The 13,647-nt window shown below is 40.5% G+C and overlaps 1 protein-coding gene across 1 annotated transcript in view; it reads right to left on the minus strand.

The window, feature by feature from the left end:
- The window catches only part of LOC136886067 (glucose dehydrogenase [FAD, quinone]), a 29,061-nt gene extending 16,032 nt beyond the window's left edge, over positions 1–13,029 (minus strand). The window contains exon 1 of the mRNA XM_067158798.2: positions 12,893–13,029. The gene's annotated coding sequence lies outside the window, so the exon portion shown is untranslated. The remainder of the gene's footprint in view (positions 1–12,892) is intronic.
- Positions 13,030–13,647: the final 618 nt, after the last annotated feature.

A 13,647-nucleotide genomic window follows, 5' to 3' on the forward strand; every position in this document is an offset into this window, starting at 1 on the left:
TTGAGACGTTAATCAGAAGATGTCGCTACTGAAATATTAAATAACTGTGTTATTGTGATGTCTCCTAAACTGATTGGTTTTCTCTTGCTTTTGTTTTTGCTGAACATCAAGAAGTTTGGACATTTTTCCACAGATGTCACTACCAAAAAACTATGGTCACGCACTCTGGTGCCTGGAAGAACAATTTGTTATTGAAATAAATTTTGTGTTTATAGGTTTTCTCAAAGTTAATTTGTTTTTTATGTAATCCGAAATTTGTAACACTTCTTCTTATTCCGCCAGTTTTTAATCTGGCCAATGAAAATTTTCTGTAATTAATTTTCAGCCTATCACAGGCGTTTGTTCGATTTTGAGTGTAACGTTTGGGTTCAGCCAATAAAATTGAGAAGGTGTGTCCGGATTAGTCCAGAATCCTCTCGAACCTTCCTTGAGGGTATATAAGTTGCGGCTTTTCAAGTTTCCTTGTCAATTGATCGTCGTATTTCTGAGTTTGTGTGTTAGGGCAGGAGGCGGGTCGCCTCATTCTTCGGCAGGCAGTACATCAGCCAGGTAATGACCACCAGACTTAGTTTTCTGTAGCTCCTTCCGAGGGGAAGGTCCGAATTTTTTACTATGTAATAAAATTTTTTCAAATGTAAATTCTCTTTCGGCTAATGCAACATTTCATAAAGTCTTTAACTGTAAATCGGGGACAGAGAGTGAGTTACCCTCTCGAGCTCCCCTTCATCTTGGTTTGAGGTGACTACGACTCCGTAACTGTTTTCTTTCCTGTAATGTATTAAAGAAATTTCCATGCGAGCCACCTCAGTAGCTTGGGACTAGCCCCTGGTTCATCGGGCTGAGAGTCCTGTTAAGTTTTAATATTTCATTATCTAGGAGCGCAAGTGTATCCTGTTATTCTTTTTTACTCGAGGGCCCAGTAGGTTGGGTACTAGATAACCCTGTGTAAAACTATTTCCTTTTGTAAATCATGCCTTGTGAGGCCTGAAAGTGTAATATTTTGATGTAATGTTGCCTTGAGTGGGCAATAAGAAATCGAGAGCATGGAAGCTCTTTTCAAACTTTTGTAATAGTAAGGGTTGCCTCTGGAAGGCTAAGGATTGTAACTTTTGGAGCAAGTGCTCTTGTTTTTGGAGATGTCTATCTGTGTCTGAGTAATACCGCTTGTGAAATTGTGAACTAAGGGCTTGAAGCCCAAAATTGCTAAATGCCCTATCCTAGGGTTTTTCTGTTTTAATCCACAGATTTGTTATTGTTCACTCTGAAGAAATTTGTTAAGTTTGATATTCTAAAGAAATATAACCTTTAAAAGTTTTAATTCAATTCTTGATATTGTAGTTAGAATAATAATAATAATAATAATAATAATAATAATAATAATAATAATAATAATAATAATAATAATAATAATAATAATAATAATAGTTGGGATTACACTACAGGTGATCCGCAAAGTAGAGAGGTAAGCAGAAGTCTAAAATCGTTTGAAGAGAAACCACTAACAAGGAGACCAAAACGGGTCATTTCTAAAGAGAAACAAGACAAGAGAAGAAAGGTCAAAAAGCCTTAAGTGTTCTGCGGTGAACAGTTGACCAAATTCGGGAGAAAAAACTGAAGAGATTTTGGAAAACCGAGCGAGTTGTCTGTGCGGTTAGGGGCATGTAGCTGTGCGCTTGCATACGGGAGATAGTGGGTTCGAACCCCATTGTCGACAATACACGAGATGTTTTCCGTGGTTTCCCATTTTCACACCAGGCAAATCGCTGGGCTCTACCTTAATTAAGGCCATCGTCGCCATAAGACCTATTTGTGTCGGTGCGCCGTAAAACAACTTGGAGAGAAAAAGTAGGAAGAATAAGTAGACGAAAGTCATCAAGCCAGTAAAAAAGTTCAAACGCTCTCTATAAATGGGCATAACGAAATAATAATAACTACAACAACAACAACAACCACCACCACCACCGCAGGTCTAATCACAGAAGGAAGAATATACGAACAAAAATATTGACACAAATATCCATGATATCTCGTGCCCTTTGTCAATATCGACGATTAGTGGATGGGGGAGGGGGCCGTCCCCCCCACTTTGTAGAAAATAAATTACATTTTATTCCATTTTAGCCGGCTTAAAGTTGGAATTATAAACATTATTTAAAAAACAATTTTTACAGGTCCTGTTGTTTTATCAGCTAATTCTTAACAGCTGCATTTTATTTAATTATTAACGAAATTATTAGCTGGAATATGGACAAAATGTCGTTCGTCGCGGGTAACCGAATGAATGGTTTTTAATTGTATAATTACGCCGTACTTCTATTTAATTATGTAATATTGTTAGAGCCCTACGCGGATGTACAAAATATTATCCGCTCCGCATCCGCGAGTTATTATCCGCGGATATTGTAAATATTTAACTGTAGTAAATTACACCCAAGGCATTGAAACTTATAGATCCGTTAACATAATACAGTAGCTTTGATACCTAGCTCCAGGCCATCCCACAGTCACAGGTCTATGAGTATAGCCCGGATTTTTATGCAGCGATAGGTTAGAATGCAAACTAACTGAAGTGAGTAACAAATATAGTCTAATCTGCACAGTGGTTATGTTATGAGTTTTGCATAAACATTAGGGGTTCCGCCCATCAGAGCCCGTAGAATTTATGTCACTCTCATTACGTTACGGCTACTGTGGATGATGATTTAGAGTTACCTGAGATAAATTCTGTCTGGCATCCATTATCGTCCTCATTACTATTATTAATAGTGGTGTTGCAGCAACTGAGTTTTGACATGGTTTGTGCAATACTTGACGTTGGGTAATGGATGCCAAACACTCGAGGAGAGAGACCACCTTCTTGTGAGAGTGAAACTCGAACTAAAGGATGGCTTTCTCCTCTTTCAACAAGTGTGTAATTATTATATTCCTCTGGGGTGGCCAACGTATCAGCTAACTACTTACATGTCTTTGTTAAAATAGCACTAGGTACTTCCTTGCTTCCCACGAAATGTTCACAACCTGTGACACGTCTGTAGGTTGATATAGTCAACAGTAACACATTGAGGTAAATACGACGAAGAAAACTGCACAAATCTTGCACTAAGATGACACCAAGAGCAAGTTTGGTTGAACAGTGGTCTTGACAATAAAAAAAGGTTGAAAGAAAAACTTTGGCGTATTTTCAGCGTGAACTTGGTGCAAAAATTGTCTGATTAATGAACTTGATTTTTGGTGTAACTATGGTGTAAATTATCACCTCTCTTGCACCAACGTTGTTGGTGTAAGACTGGTGTAAATTAATGTGAACAAATATGTGGTGTAATTATGGTACAGTTTTGGTGCAAACCCCGCCGGCAGGGGCTGATAATCGGGCAAGTCCTAGTTGTAAAATAACACGGAAGTTGGCAGTTCTGATGAAAATTAAGTGAGGGAGAGGGGGGGGGGGATTTAGGTGCCCGGACTCCTCAGTTGACCAGAGCCCGGGAATCCTGTTACCGGGCCAAGACAAGCTTCGGAGTAGGGTCATCAGCTGAAAATGGGTGAGGATAGGTGCCTAGGAGATTAAGGGACTCGGGTATGGTGGGTAACATTAGCAGGTGATCAAGACGGCAATGGTTTTTAATGACTTGGCCGGCTTTGTAGAGTAGAGGACAGCGTGTCTACATCTCATCCAGAGGCCTTGGGTTCGTTTCTCGGCCAGGTCAGGCATTTTCTTTAACCTGGATTGGAGGGCTAGTTCGAGGTCCACCCAGCCTTCCTGACAACAATTAAGGAGCTATCTGACGGTGAGATAGCGGCTCCGGTCTAGAAAGCAAAGAATAACGACCGAGAAGATCCGTCGTTCTGACCACGCGACAACTCGTAATCTGCAGGCAGCGGTCGCTTGATAGGGCAGGGCCCATCAGGGCTACTGTACTACGGATATTTTAATGAATGACTTAACCATAAGAAGTATGCAAGTAAATGAGGCCACAGAATTAATTAGAAATAAAGTACCGAACTCTGAAAGGTATAATAACCTAAGAAGAAGAAGAAGAAGAAGAAGAAGAAGATGAGGATGATGATGATGAAATGCTATGCTAACCCCTTAGTCCTGTTTTTGTGATACGGGGATCAGCGATGACGTGAGATGAAATTATTATTATTATTATTATTATTATTATTATTATTATTATTATTATTATTATTATTTTACAATCTGCTTTACGTAGCACCCACACAGATCGATCTTACGGCGACAATGGGATAGGAAAGGTCTAGGAGTGGGAAGGAAGCGGCCGTAGCCTTAATTATGGTACAACCCCAGCATTTGCGTGGTGTGGAAATGGGAAACCACGGAAAACCATCTTCAGGGCTGCCGACAGTGGGGTTCGAACCCACTATCTCCCAAATACAGGATACTGGCCGCACTTAAGTGACTGCAGCTATCGAGCTCGGTGAAATTAATAATTGTGAATGCAATTCCGTACTGGGGGGGGGGGGGGCGAGGCTGAAAGGAATGGGGTGTGGCTTATGAATAGGAACTGTCCCGGTATATCCCTTGAAATGATATTTCCGACCCATTTGTCTTCCGAATGCACACAACAAGGACAAGGGAAGCTTTTTCATTCCCCTCCCCGAAAGGGTGGGGCGGGCCACCTATAAGGTAACGCCGTCTCTCTGACCATCGTATGCAGAACTCGGCAGAGCGCCGCCACTCCGCAAGGTGACGATGGTAACAATCTAATATCGGTATTAGTTTCACGTCCCAATAACTGCATTCACAATTAACTAAAGCGCGAAAATATGCCGGAATTTATACCCCACAGAGTTTTTCTACGTGCCAGTCAATTATTAGCTATAAATACCAGCGAACTATGTGTGAATCGAACTCGCCAACTTCAACTTAGCAAGCCATTGCTTTTTTCTCTTTCCCTTTCTTTTTTTAAAAAATTTGGGTTTGAAAAGTATATTAACTGGACAGTACGTTGGGTGTTGGCAATTCCTGTATGGATTTGTAGATGTCGTCGAACTACATGACTTTCTCCACGCAGATGAACTATGCAACATCTCCCCAGCTGTAAACAGGAAGTGAACACCAGCATGCTCACCTTCTGTTTGCTTTCTTTTCAAGGACTCCTTTTCTTCTGAGCTTTCGTCACCTAAGTATCTCGCAACATCTACGACCATCGCTCAGCAGTAGAGAAATTCCTATTTAATCAACGCAGATTTTAGACCTCCATGTATACCGAGAATATTGGCCGTGCCGTTAGAGCAGCGCAGCTCTGAGCTTGCATTCGGGAGATAGTCAGTTCGAACCCCACTGTCGGCAGCACTGAAGATGGTTTTCCGTAGTTCCCTATTTTCACACAAGGAAAATCCTAGGGCTGTACCGTAATTAAGGCCACGGCCGGATTCTGCCGGCTCCTAGACGTTTCTTATCCCATCGTCGCCGTAAGATCTTTCTGTGTCGGTTCGACGTATAGCAAGTTGTGAATGAATCACTCGTGAAACTGTGCAAGAATCGAAACGACGACACTCTCCCTTCGTTTTGGGACACTTCCTCACGACTCGAAGTTCTCAGGTGTAGTTTCTGGCTTGAGGAAAAAGAATAATGATGATAATAATAAACATAAGTGAATCTGCTTGTACACGGCATGTGGATCACGGAACGATCAAGAAAACCAATAGGTTTAACTGCCTGGGAGATTGGCTGGAACCCAAACTCTTCGAAGGAGTAGCAGAATTATCAACTCGAGTTAATAAGCTAGAACTGGCGCACCAACTAACCTAGAACACCTACAATAAAAGGTGTCTCTCCCGAAACACTAAAATGAAGCACTACAAGACAGTCATCCGCCTTATATGCTTCAGAATGTGTAATATTGAACAGGAAGGGAGTCACGGACAAGCTCGAAATCTAGGAAAGAAAAATGTCGAGGAAGATATTAGGACCAGTCAAGGAAGGGAGTGAATACAAAAGGAGACCCAACCACGAGCTCTACAAGTTCTGTGAAATAATCACTGACGTGGCCAGGAAGAGACGCCTAGTTTTTTATGGATGTATCATGCCAGGCTGAACAACCATATTCTCGTTGAATGGCAAAAAAGAAAGACCAAGTCACCATGGTTGAGGAAAGTAAACAAATATCTTCAGGAACTGGGAGGAACAGAAAGACACTTGAAAGACCTGACATCTTTCAGGAGGATGCTTAAACAAATAAGGTTCAAGGACAAGCCGCCAGGAAGGTACCTACTGGAGAATGGAGAGGAAAGAACAACACATACCAAAGGGTGTACAATTACTGGGCAAACATCAAAACACACCCCAAACGCAATAACGTGGTCTTAGTTGGCCTATACGAACGAAGAAGATAAAGTCGGGCTGTATTTTGAAGTAACAAAGAAAAATACAGAAATAGCCTCTTCTTCTTCTTCTGCTTCTTCAGGTGCCATATCAGGTCCCCCCAGACATTGGCGATCACCCTCGAGAAAGCTCCCCTTTCTTTAGCCAACATGACGAGTTGTTCGGCTGTTGTTGATACAAGTCCAGTCTTTGATGTTTTTAAGCCATGGCATCGGTGGTCTACGGGCTCTTCTCTTGCCTTCTATCTTTCCTTATAGTATGAGGTTTCAATAATTTCGTGTGGCTATTTCTTGCCGTGTGCAGCCCTTATAAGGCGGACCATCCGATGAGGAAAACTCATGTTCTTATTCCCCATTGGGGGTGAGCTGCATGTACCATTTTCAACCACATACCAGCCCTCCCGCCATTCTTATTCTAGTTAGAATTTAAAATAACACATTAAAATACACAAACGCGAACTAAAATAGAGTCAGTGGGATAAAGGCGTAATTAACAAAAATAAACTAATACAATTTAAATGAACTGATGATGAAAAATGGTTATGAGATTAAAATAATCAGTGGATCTAATTCGCAATGCCTTATTTTCTAACAAAATTATAGAAAATATTGATTACAGTGGAATAAGGCATTGTCTTTAAGTACAGATATATATATTTTCTATTTAACTGAGGACCAAGCTATCTCCCTAACTGTTTTCTGTGTATTTTGTCCGATACAGTCTTGGGGAATCAGAGAATACACTCTTTCTTTAGTGGTCTGTTGTTAGAAATGAAAAATGTTCAGCAACGAACAGTGGTAAAATTAATTTGGCAACTCGTGATGGATATTCAGAGGTAGCTTCTGTTGTGTTGGATAAGTCGATTTAGCAAAGGTATATAACTGCACGAGAATATTTGAAAAAGTCTTGCGTTGAGTCGTCAGCCACACAGGTAACCCATCCCTCATAATTTGAGTCGGATTCCCATGCTTTTCGGGAAGTATAAAACAACCTTGAACACCACGACACTCAAGAAACTACAGATCACAATGCTTCTGGCCCCTGACTGGCTGCAAGCTGAAGTTTCTTGTTAAGTTATAATATACATACACGAAAATGCACTATTGGCTTAAACCACGGTCATGAATTGCTGAGTACCAACAGCAGCATTCGTTACAATCACAGTTTATTACTCTTTCAATTTTGTAAGCGGGGAAGTACTGTATCTTTATTTCTGTGTCGCTGTACTGCTAGATACCAAAGGTGAATACAATAAAAATAATATTGATTTTTCAGCTCGACAAAATATTTGATAAAATTGTTTCTTGAAACTCAGAATTTAAAATTTTGAAGCTTACATTGAGTGAATTGGAAGAAGATTTCTCGGTAGTCGTTAAAGCTTAAATTTAGTCGTTATCAACGATCACAAGTCGCTAGATTTAGCGTCAAAGTCGCTGAGTTGGCAACACTGCCACTAAAATGAATTCTACTGAACAGTTCTTGAAGACCTTCAGTGGTGTCACATACAGTATAATTAAGATGTCTTCTGCATATCTGATATTGTTTATGACGACTCCATTTACTTTCACACCTTGCTCAGTACCTTGCAAGGCTTTTTTGGACAATAGTTTTCGTAAATACAGCAGATTATATCGATCGTGAGTACCAATATCCGAATGTTTGGGAGCCCCTCTTGTTCATACATCTTCATTATATAGTGTTACGAATTTCGGCGTTCAGTTCAGGCTGAATGTCTCTGTGATTAAACTCAATCCTCTGTTTGCTGCCAACTCTCCGGCCTCGTGTCAATTATAAATTGGGTGTAACCATAAACGTCTTACTCTCCACTTCTTTTACCCTGATTGTCCGAGTCCATTGCCCTTTCCTCGTACATTCACCAGACATGACCTCACCGGCAAAGCTGGTTAATGTGGACAGCTACATCCATGGAGTTCTTTTCTAACATGCTAGTTGCCTTTATACACAGAGAAGTAGCGGAAAGTATTGGCGATAATTTCGTGTGGCTATTTCTAGCCGGGTGCAGCCCTTGTAAGGCAGACCCTCCGATGAGGGTGAGCGGCATCTGTCATGTGTAGGTAACTGCGTCTTATTGTGGTGGAAGTTTATGTTGTGTGTATTGTGTGTGTTGTGTGAGTTGCAGGGATATTGGGGACAGCACAAATCCCCAATCTCCGAGTCAAGGAAATTAACCATTTAAGATGAAATCTCCGACGCGGTCGGGAATCGAACCCGGGACCTTCTGGACCAAAGGCCAGCACGCTAACCATTTAGCCATGGAGCCGGACATATTGGCGATAAGCTGTCCCTATTGTAACGGCCGCAGAGTTTTGAAAGTTTGGTAGACTTATTTATTAGAAATAAAAGACAAATATCATGTGGATAATACGTTCCATTTATTTTATACCTACATCATTCACTTTTCTCCTTTCATCTCTTTCTTTTACACGTTTTTGCCGAATCCTAATCAAACCTTTCTTCCCCATTATTAAGTGCGTTATTCTATACAGCTGACCACGATGTATTCACAACGACAACTAACCTCCAACTGAGAACGCGAGTCAACACAGCGCCATCTTAAAACAGAGTATGAGTGTAACGTCACATATTTAGCACAAATTTTGCCTTAATTTGAAGCGCTGTTTCATCAAAACTGTGTTTCCGATTTTTTGTTGCAACAGGTAGCATTCTCCTTTATTGCCAATTGAGACATTAAACATAATCGTAGGCTAAATCAAAGTATGAAGGCTTTCATGGCCGGTGTCAATATAATAAAAATCTTCCGGGCTATTCTGCTGTGGTCCACTCCTCTCATTCCTTACGAAGGTTTCGTAAGTTCAGTATTCTCAACGATATACGCGCTCTACCCAGAAGATTTAATACAATATGTAAAAGGTGACGAGAATCTAATTGTGATGGGAGACTGGAATGCAGTGGTAGGCCAAGGAAGAGAAGGTAGTACAGTAGGAGAATTTGGATTGGGACGAAGGAACGAAAGAGGAAGTCGTCTGGTTGAATTCTGCACTGATCATAATTTAGTCCTTGCCAATACTTTGTTCAAACACCACAAACGACGGCTGTATACGTGGACGAGACATGGAGACACTGGAAGGTATCAAATAGACTTCATGATGATTAGGCAGAGATTCAGAAACCAGGTGTTGGATTGCAAAACTTTCCCAGGAGCAGACGTGGACTCTGACCACAACTTGTTGGTCATGAAATGCCATCTGAAGTTGAAGAAATTGAAGAAAGGAAAGAATGCAAAAAGATGGGATCTAGACAAGTTGAAAGAAAAGAATGTGAGGGATTGTTTCAAGGAACATGTTGCACAAGGACTAAATGAAAAGGCTGAAGGAAACACTATAGAGGAAGAGTGGAGAGTCATGAAAAATGAAGTCAGTAGGGCTGCTGAAGAAATGTTAGGAAGGAAGAAAAGATCAACTAAGAATCAGTGGATAACTCAGGAGATACTAGACCTGATTGATGAACGACGAAAATACAAGAATGCTAGAAATGAAGAGGGCAGAAAAGAATACAGGCGATTAAAGAATGAAGTGGATAGAAAGTGCAAGGCAGCTAAGGAAGAATGGCTGAAGGTGAAATGCAAGGATGTCGAAGGCTGTATGGTCATGGGAAAGGTAGATGCTGCATACAGGAAAATCAAGGAAACCTTTGGAGAAAGGAAATCTAGGTGTATGAATATTAAGAGCTCAGATGGAAAGTCACTTCTAGGGAAAGAAGACAAAGCAGAAAGATGGCAGGAGCATATCCAACAGTTGTATCAAGGTAAAGATGTAGATAATTTGGTTCTGGAACATGAAGAGGCTGTTGATGTTGATGAAAAGGGAGACCCAATTTTGAGGTCAGAGTTTGACAGAGCTGTGAGTGACCTCAATAGGAACAAGGCACCTGGAATTGATGACATTCCCTCTGAATTACTGACTGCCTTAGGAGAAACCAGCATGGCAAGGTTATTTCATTTAGTCTGCAAGATGTATGAGACAGGAGAAGTCCCATCCGATTTTCAGCAGAATGTGGTTATACCTATTCCCAAGAAAGCCGGTGCTGATAGGTGTGAAAACTACCGCACCATTAGTTTAGTATCTCATGCCTGCAAAATTTTAACACGTATTATTTACAGAAGAATGGAAAAACAAGTTGAAGCTGAGTTGGGAGAAGATCAATTTGGCTTCAGAAGAAATGTAGGAACACGTGAAGCTATCCTGACTTTACGTCTGATCTTAGAGGATCGAATCAAGAAGGACAAGCCCACGTACATGGCATTCGTAGATCTAGAAAAGGCATTCGATAATGTTGATTGGACCAAGCTATTTATGATTTTGAAGATGATAGGGATCAGATTGCGGGAACGAAGAATTATCTACAATCTGTATAAAAATCAGTCTGCAGTGATAAGAATCGAGGGCTTTGAAAAAGAAGCAGCAATCCAGAAAGCAGTGAGGTAAGGCTGCAGTTTGTCCCCTCTCCTTTTCAATGTTTACATAGAACAGGCAGTAAAGGAAATCAAAGAGAAATTTGGAAAGGGAATCACAGTCCAAGGAGAGGAAATCAAAACCTTGAGATTTGCCGATGATATTGTTATTTTATCTGAGACTGCAGAAGATCTCGAGAAATTGCTGAATGGTATGGATGAAGTCTTGGGTAAGGAGTACAAGATGAAAATAAATAAGTCCAAAACAAAAGTAATGGAGTGCAGTCGAACGAAGGCAGGTGATGCAGGAAATATTAGATTAGGAAATGAAGTCTTAAAGGAAGTAGATGAATATTGTTACTTGGGTAGTAAAATAACTAACGATGGCAGAAGTAAGGAGGACATAAAATGCAGACTAGCACAAGCAAGGAAGAGCTTTCTTAAGAAAAGAAATTTGCTCACTTCAAACATTGATATCGGAATTAGAAAGATGTTTTTGAAGACTTTCGTGTGGAGCGTGGCATTGTATGGAAGTGAAACATGGACGATAACTGGCTCAGAAAGAAAGAGAATAGAAGCTTTTGAAATGTGGTGTTACAGAAGAATGCTGAAGGTGAGATGGATAGATCGAATCACGAATGAAGAGATACTGAATCGAATTGGTGAGAGGAGATCGATTTGGCTAAATTTGACGAGAAGAAGAGATAAAATGATAGGAAACATCTTAAGACACCCAGGACTTGTTCAGTTGGTTTTTGAAGGAAGTGTAGGGGGTAAGAACGGTAGTGGTAGTCCAAGATATGAATATGACAAGCAGATTAGAGCAGATGTAGGATGCAATAGTTACGTAGAAATGAAAAGGTTAGCACAGGATAGGGTGGCATGGAGAGCTGCATCAAACCAGTCTATGGACTGATGACTCAAACAACAACACCCAAACACTAAGAGAGTCTTAAACATTTTTCTCTTTCCGTGTACCCATTGTCGACGAACGTGAAGTCTGCGTTAAAATTTCCGGCGCTTTAGGCGCTGTTGCCGGAGACATGCTTAGTTTGTTCACATTATGATCGTGATATTTTTTCCCCCACCAGTGGAACTCGAACCGGCTATCCGTGCTGTCAGACCGTATAGACTTGCCGCCTTAATCATCATGGCCACCGGGTGGGCATAATGAAATCAATAATGATGAGTGACGACTAGACCCCCGATTTTAAAGCAATAATAGGTTAGATTTATTTAATTTATAATAGGTTAGATAGAATGCTCATCCGTAGTGCAGTGAGGGTAGTATGAAATCTAGGTGGTTCTGATGGTGGACCTTGCCGCCTAATGTTTATGCAGCCCTGAAAGCACAGCCGTTGTGCAAGTTGTGTATACTTGTTACTCGCTTTAGATATTTTGCATTCTAACCTATTACTGCCTACAAATCCGGGAGTGATGGAATTGTGATTTGAGGAAAAGGTGAGAAAGTAGGGCAAGAACAGTCTGATGTAGTAAATTAGAAATTTGTTAAATTGCGATTGAAAATCAGTGCGGGGAAAATCAAGGCATGTGGTAAGTTCCGAGAATGAAGATGTCGGTAGAAGAAAGGGAAGAGTGAAGATATCGTTACACTGAACATATTATGACGCTCTAATATTTTCTAGGCAGGAGTCATCTTGACAGACTCTTGATGGACTATGATCGACATGCGTTTTAAAAAAAAAAAATTGAAATATTATTGCACTGACTGCTTAAGTGTGGTAGAAAAGATTTGTTTCACTTAACATTATCAGTATAAAACATGCACGCTGTGAATATGTTGTGGTCCCCCATTTTCACAGCAGACAAATGATACATTTGTACCTTAAATAATGCTGCATGGCTTTCTTCCCACTCGTAATCCATTGTGTTAGTGCGACGTAAAAAACTAAGAAAATAAATAAATAAATAAATAAATAAATAAATAAATAATATATAGATTGTGTGTTTGAAGATGTGTTTAACGTACACGGTACATCAGAAAAAAAAACAAGTCATTTTGACACATTACATTGTTCTATTGAGCAAATTATTTTTCAGACATTTCCGATTGATTGACAGCAATATTGAAAACAAGAAACTTACTGTTTTACCTTTGTTTATTGCTGGTTTTTCTAAAACTCTCCATCCACATTTTTATCTGTATCGCTACGTGATTGCAGTCAGCTCCTCAAGACCAGATATTTCTGTAGATGCCATTTCATTCTTCGTGTGAAATTGCTGAAATTGTCAGGATCCAGGGCGAACTGAAACATAAGAGAAAATTCTAGTTAATATAATGTTTAAAATCTGGATCATTATTGACAGTCTACGTCGTTCCCTTTGTGCCAGACCAGTTGTGATGTTCGTCATGGTAGGGGAAGGGCGAATTTCGTCGCAAATCACATGCAAGGGAGATAAATTCAGAGCATTCCATCTAGATGCTGAATCGAGGGAAACAGGAGAGTCATTGAAGAACCTGCTTTAAAAATTACTTCGTGTTTTGTGTTCATTTTAAGCAGTATTTTCCACAGAATAGCACATTTATGGATCTTCCCTTGCTATTCCATGAACAAAAACGTGTTTATACATGGCGTCACGTGACTCACTTAGCGGCGTGTGAACAGCTGAAGACAACGTTGCCATGCCAACCAAGAGATTCTGCAGCCAGCCACTCATGGCTCTTAATTCCACTTGGAGTTGCCTCAAGTAAGGTCTTGGCGTAGATTGAGTGAGGACAAAGGTAATGATCGTTAACAAAATCTCGGTCCGTCAATTTCATCGCACCATCAAAGATGACCCTGAAATGAAATGGCGTATGGCTTTTAGTGCCGGGAGTGTCCGAAGACATGTTCGGCTCGCCGGATGC

Source organism: Anabrus simplex, chromosome X (assembly GCF_040414725.1).
Source record: "Anabrus simplex isolate iqAnaSimp1 chromosome X, ASM4041472v1, whole genome shotgun sequence".
In the NCBI taxonomy this organism is placed as follows: Eukaryota; Metazoa; Arthropoda; class Insecta; order Orthoptera; family Tettigoniidae; genus Anabrus; species Anabrus simplex.